Source organism: Myxocyprinus asiaticus, chromosome 23 (genome assembly GCF_019703515.2).
Source record: "Myxocyprinus asiaticus isolate MX2 ecotype Aquarium Trade chromosome 23, UBuf_Myxa_2, whole genome shotgun sequence".
Classification (NCBI taxonomy): domain Eukaryota; kingdom Metazoa; phylum Chordata; class Actinopteri; order Cypriniformes; family Catostomidae; genus Myxocyprinus; species Myxocyprinus asiaticus.
In genome coordinates this window covers 30,259,386-30,285,061 of record NC_059366.1, presented here as the reverse complement: position 1 = coordinate 30,285,061, position 25,676 = coordinate 30,259,386, and the positions used below count along the sequence as shown (strand labels likewise).

General features: G+C 38.7%; 1 protein-coding gene across 1 annotated transcript in view; it reads right to left on the bottom strand.

Moving 5' to 3' along the window:
* zmiz1a (zinc finger, MIZ-type containing 1a) overlaps window positions 1-25,676 on the bottom strand; it is a 209,004-nt gene that overhangs the window by 122,043 nt on the left and 61,285 nt on the right. Inside the window, exon 3 of the mRNA XM_051652211.1 lies at window positions 12,604-12,678. The gene's annotated coding sequence lies outside the window, so the exon portion shown is untranslated. The remainder of the gene's footprint in view (window positions 1-12,603; window positions 12,679-25,676) is intronic.

Below are 25,676 nucleotides of genomic sequence, written 5' to 3'. Positions count from 1 at the left end.
GGCAGGGCAAACATGGCTGCATCCAGGGACAGGGGAGGGTAACAGGGGCACTGTTCACCACCATCACTCCTCCCCACATTCATAACTCCGCCTTGGGCCATCCTTCCCAGTTGCTTGGCCAGCTGAGCAATCAGGTCAGTCGGCTCTTCCTGTGTCCCCCCTAGTCAATTGTTCCCTCTCCACGCCTCGTGTGCAGCCCACAGCTGTGGTGAAATGATGTCATATCTGATCCCGAGGCAGGCAGAGTGTGTCTCAGCGTAAACATGGAGCGGAGGTGGATGGGCTCCAACCAGAGACAATGAGCTGGGTGAAGCTATGCCAGTATTTCTGATGATCTCTGCACTTCCCACAGGAAATGGAAAAAAGTATTTTTTTCCATCCTCTGTTTCAATGCTGGCCATTTCTTTTAGTTTTTTTGGGAAACAGCATCAAGTTGGCTTTGTACAAGATAGAGCTTAGAATAAAGGAAGCATTTATTGCTTTCACTCTTTTACTCTTATATCTCTTTTTATATGGGAATGGGGCAATATTATTGCTACAATCAATACACTCTATCTGCGAGGACCGGTTATTGGGTTGGTGCATATATCTGCTTTAGCGGGGTCTTTGTGAAGCCATTATATTCACTAAATCATTTCTCTAGGAGATAATCCAGGCATTAGCAATGCTTGGGAGCATTTAAACAAGCGGCAACCCAGCCATTTATAGTCTGTCTCAGTGAACAACTAAGTGCATGCAGAGACAATATTGTTGTAATGCAATATCCACAAACTCTCAGCCAGCGCATTCAGAAAACCCACACTCCAATAATGCATGTATAACAGAGCAGAAAATGTAAGGCAGCTCCCTCCACTTGTGGGCAGATTATGATGCCACTGGCTCTAAACTAATCAATCGCTGCTACAGAACATGAAAGGATTACGAATGCATGCAGAAAACAGTTTGAACATGTTACATTGGATGTGGATTTAGAGAAATCCAAATCCACCAGGCTGCTCTGCCTTTGAGAGGAGAGCACAGACCGCTGGGCTTTTTATGGATTTTGTTTGGAGGACCTCTGAGGAAAACAGGCAGTATGAATGAGGCATTACTGCTTTTCTGACAGAGGAGTAGCGTGCATTTAAACAAGCAGGTGATTTGATTAGGTGTGTAATCGAGTGAGTACAAGAGTCCACACTGGTCCTACTCACACCAACACTTAGCCAGCACTTAAAAAGCTTCCTGTGCTCCTAATGAGAGGCTTTGGAGACACACATCCACACACACACACACTAAAATTCCGTTGGAGTCTTTTGTCTGCTAGCTCTTTTCAGGTTCTCTTCTGTCACAGACAGCTAAGTATCTTAATAAAACAGATTTCAGTACTACATCAGATCAGAAAGATTCTTGAAAAGTCTGCTTTCGACATAATTACTTATTTTCCTATAAAAATGCTAGGATTACACATCTGTGTTTATTGTATTTTTGGATGTTAAAACAATGCACCAAATATTGCTGTATGATCTTTATTATGTTTTTTTTTTTTTTAATTATTATTATAAAAATCAGCAACAGTTTAATTATAAATTTACAATAAGTACTACCATGGTGTATAAATACATAAACTATATTTTATAGGGGGCACAAATGTGCTAAATTGCATTAGAAAAATTATGTCACAATGCAACAAATCTTGGTCCATAAATATGTTTTATATTTTTATATTTGCATTCATTTTCTTTATGAAAAATATGATTTATTTTATTTCGATATTTGGGGTAAAATAAGGCCCGGATATTTGACAAGTTTTGCAGCTTTTACCCTATAATGCCTTAAAAATTCGGGCTGAAAGACTTCTTAAAACTGTTTCACAGAAAAAAAAAAAAAAAAAAAGAATATATGTATTTATACACACACACACACACACTACTACTTTTAAATAAGCAGCCAATAAGTGCCCAACATAGATGGGAACTCCTTCAATACTGTTTAAAAAGCAACCCAGGGTGATACGATGCATCGATCCAATGACCAACGATCCAATGTTATCGATACAACGCGTAAATATCGATATAGAAATTTTTTAAAGATGCTAGTTCAAATCCCAGGGTGTGCTGAGTGACTCCAGCCAGGTCTCCTAAGCAACCAAATTGGCCCAGTTGCTAGGGAGGGTAGAGTCACATGGGGTAACCTCCTCGTGGTCGCTATAATGTGGTTCATTCTCGGTGGAGCGTGTGGTGAGTTGAGCGTGGTTGCCGCGGTGGATGGCCTGAAGCCTCCACACGCGCTATGTCTCCGTGGCAACGCGCTCAACAAGCCACGTGATAAGATGCACGAGTTGACGGTCTCAGACGCGGAGGCAACTGGGATTTGTCCTCTGCCACCCGGACTGAGGCGAATCACTACGCAACCACGAGGACTTAAAAGCACATTGGGAATTGGGCATTCCAAATTGGGAGAAAAAGGAAAAAAATAAAAAATAAAAAATAAAAAAATACTCTCATGTCAGCCACGTCCGTATGCATTTCCGTCAGGCGATGAAGCAACTTTATTACATTCATTTGACTTTATGAGTGCTAAATATGCTTTTCATGTGGGACACAGATGTGCGGCAGTTCTTTGAAGCCAAATTGTGCTCTGCTATCCATGCGGCATGCGCACGCATCAGCTGAGCTTCCCGTGAAATGCCAGCTCCATCGACAGGATCCGTGCGAGCGCATCAACGGGGCACTCCTTAAAATGCCAGCTCTCGTGACAAACGCAGAGTGGCTCACATGTGCAATTAATTTGGGCTTCTATCAATATCGTTGCGCATGCAACCCATTTGAATTTTACATGAGAATTTGCTATTTTAAAGTACCATGGAGCAGTTCAACCATGTGAAACATCTTGACAACGCCGACATTCTGAACAGCACTAACGAGGGAATGAGAAACACCTGCTCAGCTCCAGCATCAGTTATAAGACTTTACACATCTACACATCAGCACCCTTACTTACATTCATCCCAGTTAACTGTAACAGAATTTTTCATTACAACTGTGGAAGCTGTAGCCAAGAAAACCGTGGATAGCACGGACAGTTGGAAACAAATCGTGGGTATGTAAGTATTTTGAATTGGACTAAACTGAAAAATTTGCTGTCATCAAACGAGTGATGATCACTTGTGTGTGATTTTATTTCTTATAATAATTATCTGTATATTGTTTTTTCAAAATCTGAAGAACCTTATTTTGTTGTGGATGTCCCAATACAGAGAGCTGAATAAAATAATCAAATTATATTTTGGTTGATTTGAGGGCAAAAAAAATAATAATAATTGATTGTGTAAAATAGGTACATAATATCTGAATATCGATCGCAGGCCCCTGAATCAGATCGTATTGCAGCAGACTTTGAAATATCTGCAAATATCAGAGCATAGGCCAAGATAATCGATTCAAGATCGTATCCTGATGAAGCGTCCGATTTACACCCCAAATATATATATATATATATATATATATATATATATATACACACACATACACACACACACAACCACACACACACACATTCAACATGACTCAAGATGGCGCCAAGTATGGCTGCTGCGTTGCGAGCTCCGACACAACATTGCAGTTTTTTGTTTGTTTTGTTTACAATTCTCATGTTTTTTGTCTTGGATGTTGTCTGCCTTATTGTCTACGACAGACAAACACTTTTGGACATTGGTTCTGCAATTGCACACCATAAACCGGACTTCAAATTCCTCATTGCCGACCCACTGTTTACAAACACGGCAGCAGAGCCCTCTGTCTGACCAGCCCGGCCGCGGAAACATAAGGAAAAGGGGAAGGAGAGCCGGCGTTCTCATCAGAGTAAGATGTCACGCAAATGGACCCCCGCTACCCAGTATTCTACTGGCAAATGTCCAGTCTCTGGACAACAAGCTCTGCGAGCTGAGAGCGCGGATCTCTTTCCAATGAGAGACAAGGGACTGCTGCATTATCTGCCTTACAGAAACTTGGATGTCTGCTGAGATTCCAGATTCAGCCATCGAACCCGTGGGGTTCTCCGTGCACCAAGCGGACAGAGCGAAAGACATCTCAGGTAAAAGCAGAGGTGGTGGTGTATGTTTTATGATCAACAAATCCTGGTATGTTCAGAGGAACGTACATTCTATCAAGTCTTTCTGCTCTCCTGATCTGGAATTTCTCATGCTTCTGTGTCGACCATTCTGGCTACTGAGGGAATTCACAGCGGTCATTATCACTGCTGTGTACATCCCGCCACAAGCCGACACAGACAGGGCACTCAAGGAACTGTATGAGAGTATAAGTGAGCAGGAAACTGCGCACCCTGAGGCCGCGTTCATTGTGACCATGGACTTTAACAAAGCCAATTTCAAATCAATCGGACCAAAATACCACCAACACATCAGTTTCAACACACGAGGGGACCGGGTTTTGGACCATTGCTACTCTCCCTTCCGGGATGGCTACAAATCCCTCCCCCACCCACCATTTGGCAAATCGGACCACTCTTCCATTCTGCTTCTGCCCGCTTACTGGCAGAAACTGAAACAGGAAGCACCCACCCTCGGAACGATCCAGTGCTGGTCGGACCAATCAGATTTCACGCTACAAGACTATTTTGATCACACGGACTGGGAGATGTTCCGGTCCACCTCTGATGACGACATCGAGGTCTACGCTGATACCGTAACGTGTTTCATCAGAAAGTGTGTAGAGGATGTTGTTCCGACCAAAACAATACGGATTTACTCCAACCAGAAGCCATGGATAAATAGCGATGTTCGCGCGGCACTTGATGTGCGGACCTCCGCTTCTAATTACGGGAACGCGGAGGAGCATAAACAAGCCAGTTATGCACTCCGCAAAACTATCAGACCAGCCAAACGCCAGTACAGGGACAAGATTAAAGTACAGTTTAACACCAACTCTAGAAGCATGTGGCAGGGAATTAATATTGTCACGGACTTTAAAGGGAATAAAAACTCCGCCGTGAACACCGCTGCCTCTCTCCTGGATGAGCTAAATATTTTTATGCTCGTTTCGAGGGAAATAACACCGCCCTCCCGGAGAGAGCTCTCATGGCCAAAGCTACAAAGGTTAGTTTGGAGTGGTGGTGGTGTAGTGGACTAAAGCACTGAACTGATAAGCAGAAGGTTGTTGGTTCAATCCCCACAGCCACCACCATTGTATCCTTGAGCAAGGCACTTAACTCCAGGTTGCTCCAGGAGGACTGTCCCTGTAATCAGGGCACTGTAAGTCGCTTTGGATAAAAGTGTCTTCCAAATGCGTAAATGTAGTTCAATCTCTGTAGCAGATGTAACCCAATCCTTCTGATGGGTGAATATCTGTAACACCAAAAGTTTTGGTGGCCAAAAGCTTGGAATAATGTACAGATTTTGCTCTTATGGAAAGAAATTTTTACTTTTATTAACAAGTGGCATTCAACTGATCACAATGTATAGGCAGGACATTGATAACGTGAAAAATTACTATACAATTTGAAAAAAAAGGACTTGAACTTATTAAACTACTTCAAAGAGTTCTCATAAAAAACCTCCATGTACAGCAATGACAGCTTTGCAGACCCTTGGCACTCTAGCTTTCAGTTTGTCCAGATACTCAGGTGACATTTCACCCCGCGCTTCCTGTAGCACTTGTCATAGATGTGGCTGTCTTGTCGGGCACTTCTCACGCACCTTACAATCTAGCTTATCCCACAAAAGCTCAATGGGGTTAAGATCCATAACACTCTTCCAATTATCTCTTGTCCAACGTCTGTGTTTCTTTGCCCACTCTAACCTTTTCTTTTTGATTTTCTGTTTCAAAAGTGGCTTTTTCTTTGCAATTCTTCCCATAAGGACTGCACCCCTGAGTCTTCTCTTTACTGTTGTACATGAAACTGGTGTTGAGCAGGTAGAATTCAATGAAGCTGTCAGCTGAGGACATGTGAGGCGTCTATTTCTCAAACTAGAGACTCTGATGTACTTATCCTCTTGTTTAGTTGTACATCTGGCCTTCCACATCTCTTTCTGTCCTTGTCAGAGCCAGTTGTCCTTTGTCTTTGAAGACTATAGTGTATACCTTTGTATGAAATCTTCAGGTTTTTTTTTTTTTTTTTGCAATTTCAAGCATTGTATAGCCTTCATTCCTCAAAACAATGATTGACTGATGAGTTTCTAGAGAAAGCTGTTTCTTTTTTGCCATTTTTGACCTAATATTGACCTTAAGACATGCCAGTCTATTGCATACTGTGGCAACTCAAAAACAAACACAAAGACAATAATAAGCTTCATTTAACGAACTAAATAGCTTTCAACTGTGTTTGATACAATGGCAAGTGATTTTCTAGTTCCAAATTAGCAATTTAGCATGATTACTGAAGGATAAGGTGTTGGAGTGATGGGTGCTGGAAATGCAGCCTGTATAGATTTGATGAAAAATGTTTTTTTGTTTTGTTTTTTCAAATAGTGATGGTGCTGCTTTTTACATCAGTAATGTCCTGACTATATTTTATGATCAGTTGAATGACACTTTGGTGATTTAAAGTACCAATTTCCTTCTGAAACAGCAAAATTTGTACATTATTCACTGTATTTTTATAGTAATACTGCTTTTATAGTAGACTTTTCTTTCCAATATTTATCCGATTCCAAAAGCAAACAGAGAAATGCATTAAATGTATCACATCATCTTAGAGCAAACACGTTCCTAGCAGTGAGTCCACAAAAAACACATAATACTCTTAGTATTATCTATTCTTCACCTGTTCTAAGTGCTACACACCCCTCTGATAAACAAGTGCTTCTCTGTTGCCACTCTACATTGGAACCCTATTGTGCAGAGCAGTAAAAAAACCTTTGAAAGATATCAGTCATCTTTTCGTCCATGTTGAAATCCAACCACCCAAAAATCACTGAAGAGGTAAATAAAGGTTGCAATGATCCAATTAATCTGATATACATTTGACAATACCAGCCAAATTGGCAACTGTTCTATAATTTAGATGTGCACACAACTTGAATTTGTCCTATTCAAATTCAACAGGATCTCTAAATAATATCTTCTATAAACAGAGATGAAGGAATGGCTTCTTCGGCGGTTTTCTTCTGCTTGATAGGGCACAAAGGGCACAAAGTAACCGGTGTGCTTTGCCTAATTTCTCCCGGGCTCAAGGAAACACAGCTAATGATGTAATGAAGTAAACAGCGATTTACATCTGCAGAGCCTGTGTCTACACATGATGCCCTGGCAGAAGTGAATGAGATCATGTCTCGGCCTGCTCCAAGGACATGGATATTAACTGTTCTAACTGGAACAGGGCTGTAAATCACACAAAGGACCCAAGGTACACTTCAGACCCATTACATCTCCTACTGTCCAAGGGTCAGCTAACAAAGTTTGTATTCATGACAATAATAAATCACCATGAGGACTGATTCTACTTTAGCTATTAAAGTTCCCAAAAAATCACTTCACCAACAGTTTTCTTTCCTGTGTTGTCGCATAATTTTGGTTCATTTTCCCGGAAGAGAAATACTGTAACATGGTTGCTATAACAGCATGCCACTCTATCAAGCACGAGTGCATTGAGTGAGAAGGGAACAAAGTCCCTTTGGAAGGGAATGTATGAGGTCAATTTTAGGAGCGTTATAATGATGTAAAGAGAAAAGAAAATAGATTTTACAGGTGTACTTTTAGTCTAATACTTTATTTTAATTATATATGAATATAATTATACATATTATATACTCTGCACCCATCTACTGAGGTACTTCAACTTGGGAATTATCATTACTTGTGTTTGAACATCATATTTATGGGCAAATTGGCATTATTTTATTTTTTTTGGACATTTCCACTGAAGCGAAGAATTGTGAAGGATACACCTCATGCATCCTCCAAATTCCCGTGAAAGAAGTTCGTATTCGAAGGCTGCATTCGAAGTGTCCTACTCGCTTTTCTGAAATGAGACAGCCTCGATGACGTATGCGGCCGACGCAGCCTTCCAAACGAGACACAGCCTTAGTTTGAAGAGACTCTTATTTTGACGTTTTGTGTCTTCCTCTTATGTCTGTCTACCTGTTCTTTACCCTAATTGTATCCCAGGTGTTCCTCGTCTCCTTGTTATCTCAAGTGTATATATACCCTCTTGTTCTTTGCTCCCATGTCAGTTCTTGATTATATGCAGTGTGTTATTTACCAGCATACTGCTGTTTAGTTTGTGTTATCTTCATTGTTGTTTCCTCTTCTGTTGTTATTAAAGTTCTGTTGTTTGGATCCTCACTCTCTCGTCTCTTCCCTGTACAAGCCGTGACAGACAGCTTAAGAATCCAGTAAACCCTGCCTCCCATGATCTCCTTGTCTCTGCTCTCCTCAATACCCTTCGGATGGTCGATTCTAGTGTTCATCTGTCTGTATGAGCAAGGTTAAAAGTACACAGCAGTGCCATGTTGAGATCTCGCAATGGTTGAACAATAACCCTGAGAAATCAAGTATGTTATTTATGATCCATTTGCCCATTGATTATACTCTCCTAGGCACAGTGAGAGACATACAAGGTGCCCGTAACAGTGGTGCATCTACTGGAAATTAATTTGTTGAAGTTGCTTCCGTGAACTACATTGTACAGTTAACATGGCCTTTTCAGTGTCACAAGAACCTCTTTGCCAGTAGATTAAGGAAAAAGAGAGGCTAATGGGGGAATTCGCTAAGAATGAATAGCGCTCACTGATAGCATTGTTTACGTGCTTGTGCTGTCTGGGTTGTTTTTGCTCCCAAGGAATTATGCAAATCAGGTAACAGCATGAACATACTTAAAAATCTTTTTAAATGCTATGTGAATTTGAATGAAATTTGATATGGCATGTCAGTACTAAATGCTAGGCTGTGACATACTTTGACTTTTACAGCATCCAATGACCACTAAGATTCAGACACCTGAATGGAATCTTTATTTTTATTTGATAACTGTTGCCATGAACAATAAAAACTGTCCACAAATAACTCTTAAATAAAATGCAATTTATATAGTGCATATAACAGTGCAACAAAAATAGACTTAAGTAAATAAGGCTCAATCGACAATAAGCCTAATTTACATAAAGCGGCGTGTTTGTGCTGAAAAGAACAACAATGACAATTGCAGGTGGTCAGTCAATAAGACACAGATGTTTGCACTGAAATACCATACACAAAAGTGTATTGTTACTAAGCATTGCAGTGGGGTGCTTTTGCATGTTAGATATGTGGTCTCAAAAAGGAAAGAGAAAATAAATCCTCTTAAAATTCGGTCCAATAATCTGATTTATTTGGGTTGTTAGTTGTGTTTACAGATGCCATTCATGGATAGACCAGGCTGACTTTAAACCCCAACTTCTGTTCTCTCTGAGCTCTGGGCTATGTAGTGCATGAAGCAGTAAAACTAATCGTTGAAATCATAAACCCATGTCAAACATGTGACTTAGTATAAAATCATTCTGATTATAGCAAAAACAATCCAGACTACACAGTCGAACTGAATGACCTTTCAAAATACTATTAAACAAAAGTCCTAACACAACCAGCTATGTCACAAGCCCTCAATGATATGACTGCCACGCGAGCACACAGATTTGTGGATTTGTGGTATGATGCGGACATTTACTCCTGCAGGAAATTCAAAAGGCTGCAACATTTCCATATTAAATCAAAATCAAAACATGATTAACTTATTACGAGTGGATGGCTTTCTTCTCTGTTGCAAAAAGCTCAAGGACTCCATAATGATTTCTTTGATGCTTTTGGTAAAATGGGCAGTGTTGGGTCTGCAGTCTCAGCCTCGCTTCTGATGGTCGGTCGAGGGTTGAAGCTATTTTAAGGAGACCCCAGTGCCTCTGGCAGGTCCACCACACGCCACTCTATAACAGAAGCTCACATACAGCTGAAGAATGGCTCCATTATTCCCCACAAAAACACATATACTTTCACAGAGGTCCACCCACTTCTGACCTGCTCTCACTGAAACCCACCATCAGAAATTCCCTCGTTTTATGAAGGTGGTAACAAAACAGAAAAGGAAGGGGTTGTGATAATACAAGAATGACTCACCGGATAACTGAAATTAAGGTTGAAATACACCTTGTAAGGAAATTTCAAATAAATGCAATCTTGAATCCTTAAATATTTAAACCTATGTAAGGTATTTAATGAATGCAGTAATTAATTAGCTGTGGAATTATTCAATTATATATATATATCTGTACACTGATCAGCCACAACATTAAAACCACCTGCCTAATATTGTGTAGGTCCCCCTCATTCCGCCTAAACAGTGCCAACCCGCATTTCAGAATAGCATTCTGAGATGCTATTCTTCTCCGAGTTACCGTAGACTTTGTCAGTTCGAACCAGTCTATATATATATTTTCCCCTTTGTAAAGATTGTGTGCAATTACACCATTAAAGGATTTATAATCTTCAGTTCAACAAAAATAATTGTCTGTTACATGTTAAAGCAGATGGAAAGGTTCCTAACAGTCTCTCTGTAAATAAAAGGTGCCTTATGAGAGAGTGTATTAATTATAAACGATATGACAGCAACATGTGTGCAGCAATAGTTGTGAGAAGTTACAGGCAAAGAAAGATGAGCTCTATATTAGACATTTGTAATGCACCAGATAAGCATCTACAAGACTGTAACCATGTCATGTTTAATTGATATGGATTGTAACAGCACTCTAAATTAAATCTGCCTCACACCTTTCTAATATTACAGATATCAAAGTCAATGTAAAATGCTCTTTACAGTTCATTGTGGTGATACCGATAACTAATCATTTTACTTTTTGCATTTTAACCCTTTAAACCGTACCTGCTAAATAATACATTAAAAACTACTCACTTGAAACAATACTTAGTTGTTTACTGACACATTTTCACTTACTGCGTGAAACAAACAGAATATAGAAAACAACATAGCGTTACTAACAGCAGATGATCCCGATTAAAACGAGCCCTAAAACAATGTAACACAGTGCACAGATGTTGAAATAATTCTTACAGAGTGACGTGACATGCAAACTTGACCGTAACATCGACCGTAATTTCACTATTGGTGTGTGCGATAACAACATTTTGATTTTCCCAGTTATCGGATAATATTATATTGTCCACCAATGTATCTTGCACCCATACTGAAAACTAAAAGTCAACAGTGACGTCAGCTGAAAAGTAACGTTTTTAAGAGCGGAGCAAATAATTACATTTTGGTAAAAACATTTTTGTACTTTAAATAACATGCACTAAAGACATTTTCACAATAAGAAGAGGAAAGTGCATTAAGAAAGTAAATAGGCTCAATTTTGATTCTGTGTTGACTTTAACACAACTTCTAAAACAGCTAAAATTATCTACAAAGATGAAAAATGTCTTCATTGTTTCACCATTCTGCCACTGGCTTTGTGTGCAAGTCAAACATGAACACATCAATAAATATACAGTCGATCCTGTGTGTTTATGTGTATGATTGTGGCATGTGTGTGCTTGAGCATCAGGAAATACTAGGCCAAGCATTCTAGTTCGTCAGCACCTCTGGTCCTCATGTGACTGCATATACACAGCCCGGATTGTTTTTGTGCAAGTTTGCTCAAGGAGCATGATAAGAAAATTTAGTAAAGTGAGGAAGAGGGAGAGGGTTTGGGAAGGATAATCTGATATGCATGACTTGATGTTTCTCCCAGTGCTTCTCTTTTCTCTCTCCCAGGCAGAAATGGCAGTTTGCATCCATAATTTACAGTCTTCTCTCCCTCTTCTCCTGGCAATCTGGCCTGCATGGTTCTGCCTCCAACTCATCCTCATTAGCATAATGTAAGTTGCCACCAAAAATATTTTCACCTTCGGGCCTCATCAGTACACCAGACCAGCCAGTAATTGGTGAACATATTCATCTTTTAAGTTAGCATGGTCAATGTCAACAACAATTTAGCTTATTGGATAAATGACCAAATATAGTGCAGAATCTAAATATTTTTTACTCATTTAACATATCTTTATTTTAAATTTGTCAAAATCCAAACACTTTGTTTATTTCCAGGTTAAAAATAGATTGTGAATTCCAGGTTTTCAATGTGGACTCAGACTTGTAAACGGCACTGAATATTACAGACTTAGGATGAAACACTTTATATGCCACATGTGTTATTCAGATGAATGCCTGTGACTGCTTGCAAAAACATATTTAAAAAAGATAAATGAAACTCACATCTCAGTAATTGTGCCTCCCTTTAATAATCTGAAAAAAAAAAAACTGACACTGACGTCGTAAGGGGGAACAACAAAGCAGCAAGTGATTTCAGAGGCCCCTTTGCTAATTATGACTCATGTTATACAGAGCGTTCTTCTGCTGCCGCTCAAAAACACTAAATAAATTTGTCGTTTGACTGTGCTCAAAAAATACGAGTGCCTAACATGACAGCAGGCATGCCTTCCCATTTGTAGAGCCAATTACACCATTTGAGATAAATCAGGAAAGTTGTTTTGAAGAAAACACCATGCAAGCAGCACGTGTGTGTAAACGTGTGATTAGGTGAACAATAATTAGTAATGACGGATCATCAGTCAAACAGCTTACCAGAGGATGCAGGAGATTTCTTTGTTCAGTGTTTGGCAAATTCACTCACATATCCTCATCAATCATCGAGGTGATCTGGAATAAAAAAAATAAAAATAAAATAAAAAACACACACATTACATAAATCCCTTGCCAAACTTAATATTGAGCATGGTTACATAAATGTATACATTCTTCTCAATATACATGTTTCCCTGCTTTGTTAGATAATGTCACACAGCAAGGTATCAAGTGTACCATTACTGTGGCATCTAACCGGTATAGATACAACACAAAAGAGCAACTGTTCATACTTTCATTAACAACAACCAAATCTAATTAAAAGAAAGAAAAAGTTTGCTTTAATAACAGGTACAAAAATAGCTCACAGCGACTTACCAGCTTTCCAACGGAACAATGAGAACTATAACACGGCTCTCTGGAATATATGATTCTGATTGGTCGATCGCAGCATGGTTAAAAAGTTGTGTAATGCCTGCTAAACTGTATAATTGGAGGTTATCCCTGGCAACCGGTTTTCTACAAAGATGTGCTAGTTTCGTGACTCATTTTACTCAATCTTTTCCTTCTTACATAATAAAATAATTTAATCTCAAATCAATATATTATATCCATTTATTTATTCCATTGGTAAGTAGCCACGTAAAAAGTGGGCTTCGTGTTAGGGTCTATTTTAAAATAATGATTGTATTACAATTATGATGGATGACTATATAATATTCTTTACTTAATGTATGTGCAAGTTGTGTGGTTTGCATAACAACATAAAAACATGATTTTATATCCTGTCTAGACCACAAAACGTCCACATTCACACAGCAGTAGAATATGGTTGTCAGTCCTGTTTTGAGTGCTTAATATAGTTGCATTCACACGCAGGTCATCTATTTACGAGATTAACAACTGCATTCAATAACTGAACTGAAAACCGCAAATTTTCAGGACAACCGCATTTTCTGCAAACCTGTGATGTGTGAACGGTACCATACTGGACAACTAGTTGTCTGTCACTACATATAATGTGAGAGCCACGGTGCGCAGTATATGCGTGTGTTTTGTGTGTTTCAAGTGGGGTTCCGTAAACTCAAGGAGACAGAAAAATTAGCTGTGACATCTGAATATCCAACCGCTGTCTTCCACCAGAGCTGCTCGTGGATGCCAGCCATGCAACACAAATGCAACGGTCTGCACGCGATTAAAAAAACATTTAAAGCCACCATCAGTTATTAAGATCTGATGGATGAACTCGTGCCTCGATTGGACTCTTTAATTTAACAACACACAGTCAATTCTGACAAGACATGCCGGTGTTAAGGACGCCACCATCTTTAATATTTTCTTTAGTCACAACACTATGGTCACAGCTGTTAGAATACGGCCTGGACTTTGGTTGTTCGTTCATACAGACAGTATTCAACTGTCCGGTTATTACAACATTGTGGTTGCATTCATGCCCACTCTACTCGTAAATACAATAATTCCAACATGAAGGCAGTGATAATCTCTTCATATAGAACTTCATGTCTTTGTTTATCTTTGTCATCTAATTCAATGATTCCACCATCCGTAACCTGTCAAATAACTGTCACTGTGCTTAAATAAATTGGCTTATAATCAGGAAAAAAAATGACAGTATCATTCTCGGCCCTCCACATGTGATTGGTAAGCAGGGTCTATTAGGTGTGTTTATTGCTTGAATCCCTGCTATCAACCCCTCTAGACCCCTACAGCTTTAATCTCATATAAATATTTCAAGTCAGTTTTTGGAAAAGCAAAACTATTGATATCCTAATGGGATCATGCTTTGACTATTAATGGACTCGTTTATCGTGACTGTATTTTTGAAAAAATTCATAATACCCTGTGTGAACACATAACACTTATGATTTTCTGATAAAATTTTGTGATCGTGTCATGTCAGAGTGACTTTGGTTACCAGAATAATAACAATAATAATAATAAAACTCATGAAACACATTATTCCACACAGTATGCCATTAAATTAAAGTCAAATCAGGTTGGCTGCTGTGACCCTTTCATTTATTTTCTCATGTTTGAGTCAAATTAAATTGGACATATCTTTTTAATTAACTAAATGCTCTACAGTGCTTGAATTAAACATTTGAGAATAGAGGAAATTTGAAGTGCATGTTAGCTCCCTATTTAGAGAACATCCTCAAGTGTTATTCTAAACAATGATGCCCAACTGACTTACTGAAATAAGGATGTTATAAGTTATTCCTTAAGGACTTCTGCTGCTCTAGTTTTCATTGGGCTCCTAACATTTTAATTGGCACATTTAGGTTGTTTAAGCCCGCATCTGATGAAACATCCACCACTGCCTTCCTCTATCTTTACATAAGCCTCCATCACACAGTGAGTATCACCAACGTCCCTTTAACCTCCTGAGACCCCAGCGTAACTGCTTGTGCATTTTCCATTTCCCTTTTTGATTTGTAAAAGTTTTTCTTGAGCAAATATTTTCCCAAAAATGTATGTCCACATATGTGGACAGCAGGACTAATTTGTGAAATTTTAAGTAATACCAAGCTATAGAAAGTCATCAAATAGATTATTATGTATCCAGAAGTGTTGGTTATTCATGTTTTTGAGATGTTATAGACATTACAGCTGATTTTCTATAAAGCTGAATTAATAATTCTTAAAAAGTAATGGCCAGCATCATCAAATCACTGCCAACCATGATAAATAAAATTTTGCATTATAAAATTCTGAATCTATGTACCGATTATCATTGTCCTATGTCTGCCAAACATGTTGAGTGGTCCAATCATCATCTGCAGTCTGAAACTGAACTTTTGATCAGATTTTAGGAGTGAATGCACTTAGCCGCATAGAAAGCTATAGGATGCACCGTTGCTCCCTATTTAGTACATGACTTAACCTCCAGTATGCTGTCTGTCTGCACTGGTCACAGAACAGTTAGAAATGCACCTTATTTTTATCCTAACTCTATATAAAGCCTCTGAAAGCAAAATTTTTCAGCTTTTGCATGAATACACTGATTCTTAATGTGAAAATGCACAGTAAAGATATAGGAATGCATTTACTAAAGTTAATGAATAGAACTGTATTGTACAGTGATAACAAAATAAAACAATAACAAAATGTATATTAAAATGAAGCAAATTGACCTACAAATGTGTTAATGTTAAAAAATATTCAAAATACATTTTTTCAACTTTTGAGGGAACGCAGTCCTAATTTCAACATTTGTGGACATCATGTTTATCAGCACGCTGAAGCACGAAAAATGAATGGATTTGTTTTTAAAGCGGCATATTAAAGTAAACTAGAGACGCTACTCTTAACAACCAAACAGGTTTCAATCAAAAAACTTACCAGAGGCACTTTTCTTTGTGCTGCGCCAGTAGCAGCGCTTCCTGGAAATAAATGTCATGTTTTGTGTCGCATGACGCGGTGCGCCAGAAGTTTAACCCATAAATTAGAGTGTTGAGTCTTGCAAACAAGTATTCAGTCAGTTTTAATTCATTTAAATTATGCGTAGCATATTGCAAAGCCAAAATGCAATGTCCACACATGTGGACACGGGGTCGCACTAGGTATAAAGGCATTGTTCATCCCAAAAATTAAAATTCTGTCATACTTTACTCAACTTTCAACCTGAATGAAGAAAGTCAAAAATCTCTGTAAATGACTGTCAAGATTTTATTTTCATAACACAAGTTAAATCAGCAATAAAATCTAACAACAATGGGATCAAAAATTTATGCTAAAATCAAAGTCTTGTCTGATAAAGGCTGGTATGGCTAATGCACATTCTTAAGTAAACAAACAATTAAAAAGTCTATTGGCCTTTTTAGCTGAAAAGTGGGAATTTCATTCTTACAGAGTAACAATTTCTGCCATTCATTTTTCAACTAATGGCCTGTCTCCTCCCCCTTATACTGTCTCTGATATCATTTACTTATGAAGAAAATATGACCTTCAGGCCACATGACTGATCTGGAGTTGCTCAGCGTGTGAGAAACCCAAGAGATGGACTGACTCTAACAATAAAGGAAAGAAACAGTAGGGAGACAGGAGGCAGAGACAGCAAAGGCTTGATTATCCACACTTTCATGGTCACGGAGCACAAACTGAGAGCCGTGTATAGGCGACCTCCTCCAGTTCTTGGCCTGCAGTGGCGCTCAGATGGGCTGTTGGATTGGGGTGCATTGTCTGTGCTCCACACTCATTAGCTGAGTCAAGGAGGGACTTACTGGGGTGTTTAGCTCGCCGGGTTTGTGTGGCAGCTCAACAAGCTCTCCCAGCTGGAGTACTGTTCTCACATCACAGCTGCACACTTACAATTATTGCAGGTGCAGCTGAGGAAAGAGCAGGGACAACATACACAGAGAAAAACACACTACACACACTAACAGAGGTGTTGCACACCACCAATGTCTAATCTGCTTACTACATAGGAAGCTGCATTCTAAGCAGAGCCATAATCACCACTGACATTGAGGGGGGCATGCCCCCCCGAAAAGAGTTTGATGTTAGCATGTTGCTATGCTAATAGCACAATCCTCTAATAAGAATATAAATACACAGAACACACAAATATTGGTTAAAATAGTATTTTTTAAATTACACTGAACAATTATTGATACTTTTATATATTTAATGAAACTTATGTTTATTTATTATCGACATTTCTGATGCTTCGTCACCCTCTTGGATTATTTTTCCTACTGAGCTTGTATTCTGGCATTATCTTCTCCATGAAGGGTGAATTGGGTTTTGGCTACCTTTTAGGACAGCATTTTGGGTGAAGCAGGTCTATGATGACTTTAAATACTGCCTCACTGAGCAGCTCACTATGTTCTAATATGAATCTTTATGTTGTACATTAAAATATAATTCTGTTTTCCTCATTGCACAAAAACTATCATTCCATCATGAAGCTAAATTGATCTGAATGAGATAATGCACTAACTGCATTTTCCAAAAATTTCGAGTGAAAAATCCAACCTAGGCTTATGTTTTCCCCCTCAAACTCATATTGATCCGAAGAGCCTTGCTTGCAAAACATTATCACAAAACTGAGCACGCCAACAAATTACGTGACAAAAGCAGCCATTGATTTGCGAATTATTTATAAACAGGCTGCTTAAGGGTGAAATTAATTCCACCATTTTAGGCTTTGCTTCTCAACCACACAGTTAGACAACGCAGAAAAGGAAAGGACATGTAATGCTAAAACTGTTTTAACATCTGTAGTCATCTCAGATGCATGCCATAAAAGATGCCATTAAGCGCAATGGGCTGGCAAAACACACAACATGCAGATCTGAATAATTCATTTAGGGCTCAACCTGCTGGAGGGACATGTCTTTTTTTTTCCCCCAGTTGGTATTCTGCATCAAAATCAGAGCATTGATTTGCTCTGACTGAGATAAAGCATAACAAGAGCATTCTGCAGACATTGAGTTCAGTACAAATTAGCAAGCAGGTGTCTTTACATGTGGTGCAGAGCTTTATTTTCTCTGTACAGTTCAATAGAGACTGCCTTATTAGGCTCTTTTCCAGGAGCAGTGTCTAATGAGACTTCACACAGACAATAAAAAAACTCACAGCCAATCATATGAGAGTGATGTTAGATGTCTGTCACCATGATTTCTGCAGCTCTTGTTTACTCAGTAACTGTGTTAGACAAGATACACTCAACAAGGAACATCAGTGAGAAAGAAACAGCTAATGGCAGTGCACAGTGTAAAATTTATATCTAAATATTAATCTAATGAAATTTAAAAAAAGAATGAAGATGCACTTGTGATCGCCTGAAAAATCTGTTTTACCCTCATTCAAAAAAGCCTTGTTAAGTCGATCAGAGACAGGAGGAAACAAAAGACAAATGTATCAAAAACATCTAACGGGTATCAGTCACAGTAAATAGAATTGTTTGAGCCAAAAATCCACTACTGCAAATGTGTTTTTTATGAGTACCAGAGGAAGCTGCAAACAAAATAAAGATGATATATATATATATATATATATATAATTTTTTTTTTCTCTCCCTTAATCAGTATCTATGTCTGGGGGGCCTGGGTAACTCAGCGAGTATTGATGCTGACTACCACCCCTGGAGTCCTTAGTTTGAATCCAGGGCATGCTGAGTGACTCCAGCCAGGTCTCCTAAGCAACAAAATTGGCCCAGTTGCTTGGGAGGGTAGAGTCACATGGGGTAACCTCCTTGCGGTCGCTATAATGTGTGGTTCTCGCTCTCGGTGGTGCGTGTGGTGAGTTGTGCGTGGATGCTGCGGAGAATAGCGTGAAGCCTCCGCACGCGCTACGTCTCCGCGGTAATGTGCTCAACAAGCCACATGATAAGATGTGCGGATTGACTGTCTCAGACGCAACTGAGATTTGTCCTCCGCCACCCGGATTGAGGCGAGTCACTACGTTACCAGGAGGACTTAAGAACGCATTGGGAATTGGGCATTCCAAATTGGGGAGAAATCTGTATCTATGTCTTATTTTCCAGTAAAAATATATAAACACTCTTAAAACACAAATTAAATATGCAAAATTGCTTAAGACATCAAAGGAATACAATACAAGTTCAACTCAATCAACAGCATTTGTGGCATTATGTGGATTACATAAAATAATTTCAACTCGTTCCTCCTTTTTTAAAAAAAGCAAAAATTGAGGTTACAGTGAGGCACTTACAATGGAAGTGAATGGGGCCAATTTTTAGAGGGTTTAAAGACAGAAATGTGAAGCTTATAGTTTTACAAAAGCTCTTACATTAATTCTTCTGTTAAAACTTGAGCATTATTTGAGCTGTAATGTTATTAAAATTGTCATTTTTACAGTAGTTTTACAGTTTACAGCATTACGTTGTCATTGAAAATTGGAAATAACTTATCCAGTTAACTTGGATATAACACAGAAAAGGTTAGCGATGGTAAAAACACTTAAAATCATATTAACAAGCATGTTGTTTACGTCTTCACTTGCATTGTAAGTGCCTCACTGTAACCCAGATTTTTGTTTTTTAAGAAAAGGAGGGACAAGTTGAAATTTGTTTTTGTGGTAATCAACATTGTGCCACAAATGCTGTTGATTGGTCTTAACTTGTATTGAACCCAGAATATTTGTAACGTAAATTGTGATGTTAAATAAATCAAGCTACACAAGTGTTTTCCGATACTACCAAATAGTACCTCAGGCTAGCATTCTGCATAACATCTCCTTTTGTGTTCCATGACAGAAATAATTTTTTGCAGTGTAGGGGAATGTGTTGCTAGCGAACTGGCCATGTAATTCAACACGTTTAAGCAATATAGCTAAAGATTTTTAATTACTTAGCTCGGTAGATGGAACATGCCACAGACACAGTAGCCCAAAAGTTTACAAGGCCCCTTTCATTCAAACTCCACATACAGGCAGGCAGCCAAGCCTTCCAATCACCAAGCATTCAGCTGGGCCTCCACCACTGGGCCAAGTCGATCAGACAGCCACAGTCATGCGCACGAGAGCAAGGGGCTTGCTGACACATCCACAAACCTGACACTGGGCAGAAAAATGCACAGGTCTACTCCAGCCTTTTCTTTGTGGCCAAGCTCAAACGTACCCAACAATTACTGGGCTATTTTCTCTCGAAGGGCAAATCCTGCTTTATTGGTATCTGTCTGTCAAAGGCTCTCCCTGTCAATCCACAGCAGGAGTCTTTCCAATGGTCAATGGGAGAAGACTGAGCGCAGCTCGACAAAAATGAATGGGATTCCAGTTCGGTTTTACAATTAGACAGAAGGGAAGCTGTTCCCAAAAGGAATAAAAAATTTGATATTCCACATGTAGAAGATTTTCCAAGACTGACACTTGAACCCATAGTGAAGCACTGGAGTGTTAAATGGAGAAACAGAGGGAATAGATGTGCTGATGTGGCATTCTGACATTTCTAAATGAGAAATATATTTGGTGGAATATTTGTGTGATGAAGATATAAATAATATGGCTACTTTCAGACAGTCAGTGTTTGGGATTGACAATTGTATTTATGAAGGGGTGCGAGTCTTACAGCATGCATGAGCATACAAGATAACCGAAGTCAAGCCCCTATTTTCTTCTTGCGATAGCAGTGGAAAGTCTTATCGCAACTGAATAATGACATTATTAAATAAATGAGTTCAACCAATATAAAGTTCATCTGTCAAAAAAACTAATCTTAAATTACTGAAACTAAATGTAAAGCACAACATTTGGGTCACGCCAAAACCACAAAACTGATCGGATCAGCTCCAGTGGAAAACAACGAATGGATCTACAAACCTTTGGATAATACACAGCTCATTTCATCCTCTCTTTGAGTTGCCAGAATACAAACCAATAGCAACACACATGAGACAAGCGTATGTGCGGTGTTGAGTAGCTATTGCGCTGTATAACGTGACAACTTGTAAATTCTTGTACAACTTGTAAATTCTTGTACAACTTGTACAGACGTTCTCTGTAAATTTAGGTAATTTTTCTTCTACTTCAGCTCAATTACAGTGTGGTGTCCCTCAAGGGTCGATCTTAGGACCCTTGTTGTTTTCACTGTATATGCTTCCTCTGAGCTCTATTTTTCACAAGTACAGCATATCTTATCACTGTTATGCTGACGATTCCCAATTTTATTTCCCAGTGAGTGTAGACAAGAACTGTACATCTGAGAACACCCTAAATTGCTTCAAAGATATTAAACATTGGCTGGCAAACAATTTCTTACAATTAAATGAAAGCAAAACCGAAGTTCTGATCTTAGTTTCCTCCATGTCCTCCTTACCTGGCCTGGTTGCCCAGTTAGGTCCTCTGTTGTCGAATGTACAAGATCATGTGAGGAGTCTTGGAGTGATTTTAGACTCATCATTACTTTTCAACAAGCAGATCAGTGCTGTTGTCAAGAGTAGCTTTTTCCACCTGAGATCTATCGCTAAAATAAAAAATGTTTTTTCCCGTAAGGACTTGAAAATTGTGATCCACTCACATATTTCATCATGGTTAGACTATTGCAACTCATTGTACATTGGTCTGCCCCAAACTGCATTATCTCGCCTACAGCTAGTTAAAAACGTGGCAGCTAGGCTTTTAACAGGGTCAAGAAAGATGGATCACATTTCCCCGGCTTAGCATCTCTACACTGGCTTCCAGTGAAATTCAGGGTTGATTTTAAAATTCTGATTTTTGTCTACAAGGCACTATCTGATCTCACGCCCCAATATATCAGTGACCTTCTACACCCTTACTCCCCCACCAGAGGGCTCAGGTCTTCTGATCAACTTCTATTGAGGGTTCCTCGTTGCCGCTATAGATCGAAGGGTGACCGTGCCTTTTCTGTGATAGGTCCTAACCTATGGAATAGTCTCCCTTTCCATTGAGGTCAGCTTCATCATTAGCCATATTTAAATCTTCTTTAAAAACATATTTTTATTTTATGGCTTTTGAATAGATCATTGAATAGGTTGAAATGGATTAATACATGATGTTGAATTTAAATGTTTTTATTTATTTTATTATGTTTTATATTTAACTTAAAATCAATCTGTTTTTATATATTTTGTTTGTTTGTTTGATCTGTAAAGCACTTTGGGACAACTTCTGTTGTTTTTAAATGTGCTCTATAAATAAAGGCTGACTTGACTTGTTGTCAACTGCAGTTCCATTCAAACAGCACAGGTTTATTGAACTTTCTCTCAAAATGCGGGTGAAAGTCCTGATAAATTAAGGGAGATAATTTATGACTGAAATGTGTATAAAATTAACTGTTTAGCACTCCAAAACAAGACTGACAACCATACTTTGTTGCTGTGTGAATGCATGCCTATGAAAAAAATTACTTATCTACGCCTTCTTGACAGAACATCTACCTAACTGTTTACTGTAAGAAAAAAATTTCCTAAATGTTACTAAAACAAATCCCAAGTAATAAGTCCCAGCTTCTGTGTGAGGGAGCTATCTACTGCTCACAATTTGGTGCTTTTGGAAAACAGCTTCCACCCTAGTTTCATCACCTCACACTCCCTTTGTTAGAGCTCGGAAATGCCTCAAGTTAGGAATGAAAATACTGGCATGTCCCTGCAGCTCAACACAAGGGCATATTTCTGCTGCTGCGAAGTGAAGTCAGCTCATCAGAACTAGGGCTGTGTAGATACAATCAAATATCGATATATCACAATACTTTTTCTCACGATATTGTATCAATACTTCAATCCATTTATCGTGATATATCGTTATATTTTCGGTGCAGTCAGAGATGCTTCTGTGAGGCACGAAAGAGACTGAAACTGATCCTGCAGGATTCACGGTTTCTCTCACGGATATGCTAGACCTCTCTCACGCGTTTGGATCTAGGGCCGGGCAAAAATATGGATTTTCTACTTAATCTTCATTTGTACAATCCCAATGTCATTTCTTAAAACGCCAAGATCGCTCTTTCTTTCTATCTGCAATCCCCTACAATCATATGTATGCAAATACTTCCCATGTGCTACAAAAAATGTCTGTGATTAGCCACTGCCTGTTTTTTTCACTAACCAGTGTTTGAGTGGTGAAGTGGCGAAAAAGTTCAGCACAGAGATCTTTTCACTGTGTGCTGTGAGTCCAAAGACTAGATCCAAGCAAACATTTGTTGTTTAATAATGTCTCTTTTAATATCCTTTTTATTCTCTACAGTCAGTTGAAACAACAAAAGAAACATTTCATTCTAATCACTGATAGCATGAATGCTGTAAAGCAAGCCATTCGACCAAACAGGACTTAGAGACAGTACCGTTTTAGCTCTTGTTCTACATATCTAAGTAAATACTTGTAAATAGTACAAATTAGGCATGTAAACAACAAACATGTAACAATATACTGTATTTATGCAATATAGTATATAATAATTTCAGTACATCATTTTATTGATGTAATACATGGACTATATAAAAAAAAGCAAAAAGTCACAAAAATGATGAAAAACTAATGATAAAATAAAATTAGTTAAAATGTATATGTCCATAATTTAACAAGTTAGAAGGTCCCCTGTATAATGAATAAAAGCATTAGCTGAATGATAATTTCTTTCATACTGCACGTAAGGAAAATGGATATTATAACTGAAATATACCCAAATTAATTGAAATTAAAAGCAAAATCAAAATATAATCATGGTATCGTGATGTATCGCGATATATATCGAATTGTGACGTGTATCGCAATACGTATCGTATCGTGAGGAGGCTGGCAAAACCCAGCCCTAATCAGAACAGAGACAGCAGGCCAGGTTTCCTCCATAGATAACCAAGTAAACGTAAAGAACATAAATACCCACCTCACGTTTCAGTGTGAAAGAATGTGTGCCATGAGGGTTACACGGCAATCTTGGGAAAGCGCCAAATGCAACCTTCCCCAATTCCAATTTCCGACAATGCAACAAACATGTCATGCATGTGCTTTACAACTGGTGAGGGGATGTTCTCAGTGTAATTTCAGATTTTATTTGGGTTTGTGTGCTCACAGTCACATTTACATGAAAACAAGGGCTCTACAGAGCCAAACGTCAACGGAACATTGAGAAAAGCATTCTGGGAGCAATGGAACAGCAGGTTCAAGCCATCAATCTAACCCTTGGCATGCAAGAGGCGCTGGCATTCCTGACACACACACACACACACACACACAATAACTCATCATTTTGCTTTGAATTGAATTCGGGTCCCACAGTTCAGATGTCACTGATACTTCAGCATGTCGTATGTGTCAGTGCGTCTGTAAACAAGAAGTGAGAGAAATCACTGTGACACTGTATGCAGTGACATTCCTTTGTTAGGAATGAGAGAGAGAGAGAGAGAGAGAGAGAGAGACATCCAGCTCTGGACCTGATACAGTGGACAACACCTTATTTCAACCTTATTTAAGCCTTCTTTCCAATAAGCTAATGAATAATAAACTAATGAATACTGTATAGGCAAAATCAGGGGTCAGAAACTTTTTTGACAAGGAGTGACATTTTTTATTTTCCTGTTCAATTTGCTTGTTTGATTACTGATCACGAAATTGTGTGGAATCTTAAATATTTCTAATTATGTCATATATTTTTCAAAATCACGCAGAGGGGTAAATCACTAGTTGTAGATTGGAATGCAGGTGTGGAATTTATATAAATAAAATAGTCTAGCTCTCTCGCTGTTGCTGCCGTGCCAGTGATTACCCCTCCGGATGCCAATGCTGGCACGCGTGCCATAGGATGCCAACCCCTGGGCTAAATAATACAAGCCCTCTCCAATTGGGCCAGTAGTTCAGATTTGTACTTGCCATGACAATATTTTTACTGGTCCCACACCAGTGAAACATTTTAATTTTAGCAACATGTTTTAAATATAATTTTATATGTGTTAGAAAGAAATATATTTATATTTTTCAATGAACATTACACTTAGTTACGATAATAGCTGCTAATTTGACATATATAATGTAAACTCATGACAGCTTTCAATTTATAAACACTTTTTGTGGGGAAATAATGACATACAGTGAATTGTTCATAATTTTACACCCATTCTAACAGATGTTTCCAAGATAAGTCACAATTTTGAAAAAAACTTATCTGTTATGTAATCTAGAAAACTTTACATTGGTGACATATTTAAATCAGCAGCATTCGCAATCTTCAGGCATAAAACACATGCACATGATCAACAAGCACCATGTTACAGTTTTGACAACTGGCCCGAAACTCTTTCACACTAGCATAGGGCCACCCTTATTGTTGAGCCCTGCAGTATTTAAATGAGAGGGTTTATTTTAAGAGTGCCCAGACCATGTGACTGTGCATCGTTACATAAACTGGCAGTGTGAGGTGCTCATAAGAGATAATAAAGCACCAATAATGTCAAATACTGCAGCCCTGGAATTTGATTGTCACCATTGGATGTGGCGGTCTCATGACCTTATTGTCATTCCTCTCTACTTTCCTATTAAGCGCACTGCTCCCAGTAATTTTCGATGAGTCAAGCAGCCTGACTGACATACTCCAATTAGGCCTGGACGAGCAGAGCTCTTAACTCCAGCACACGCTG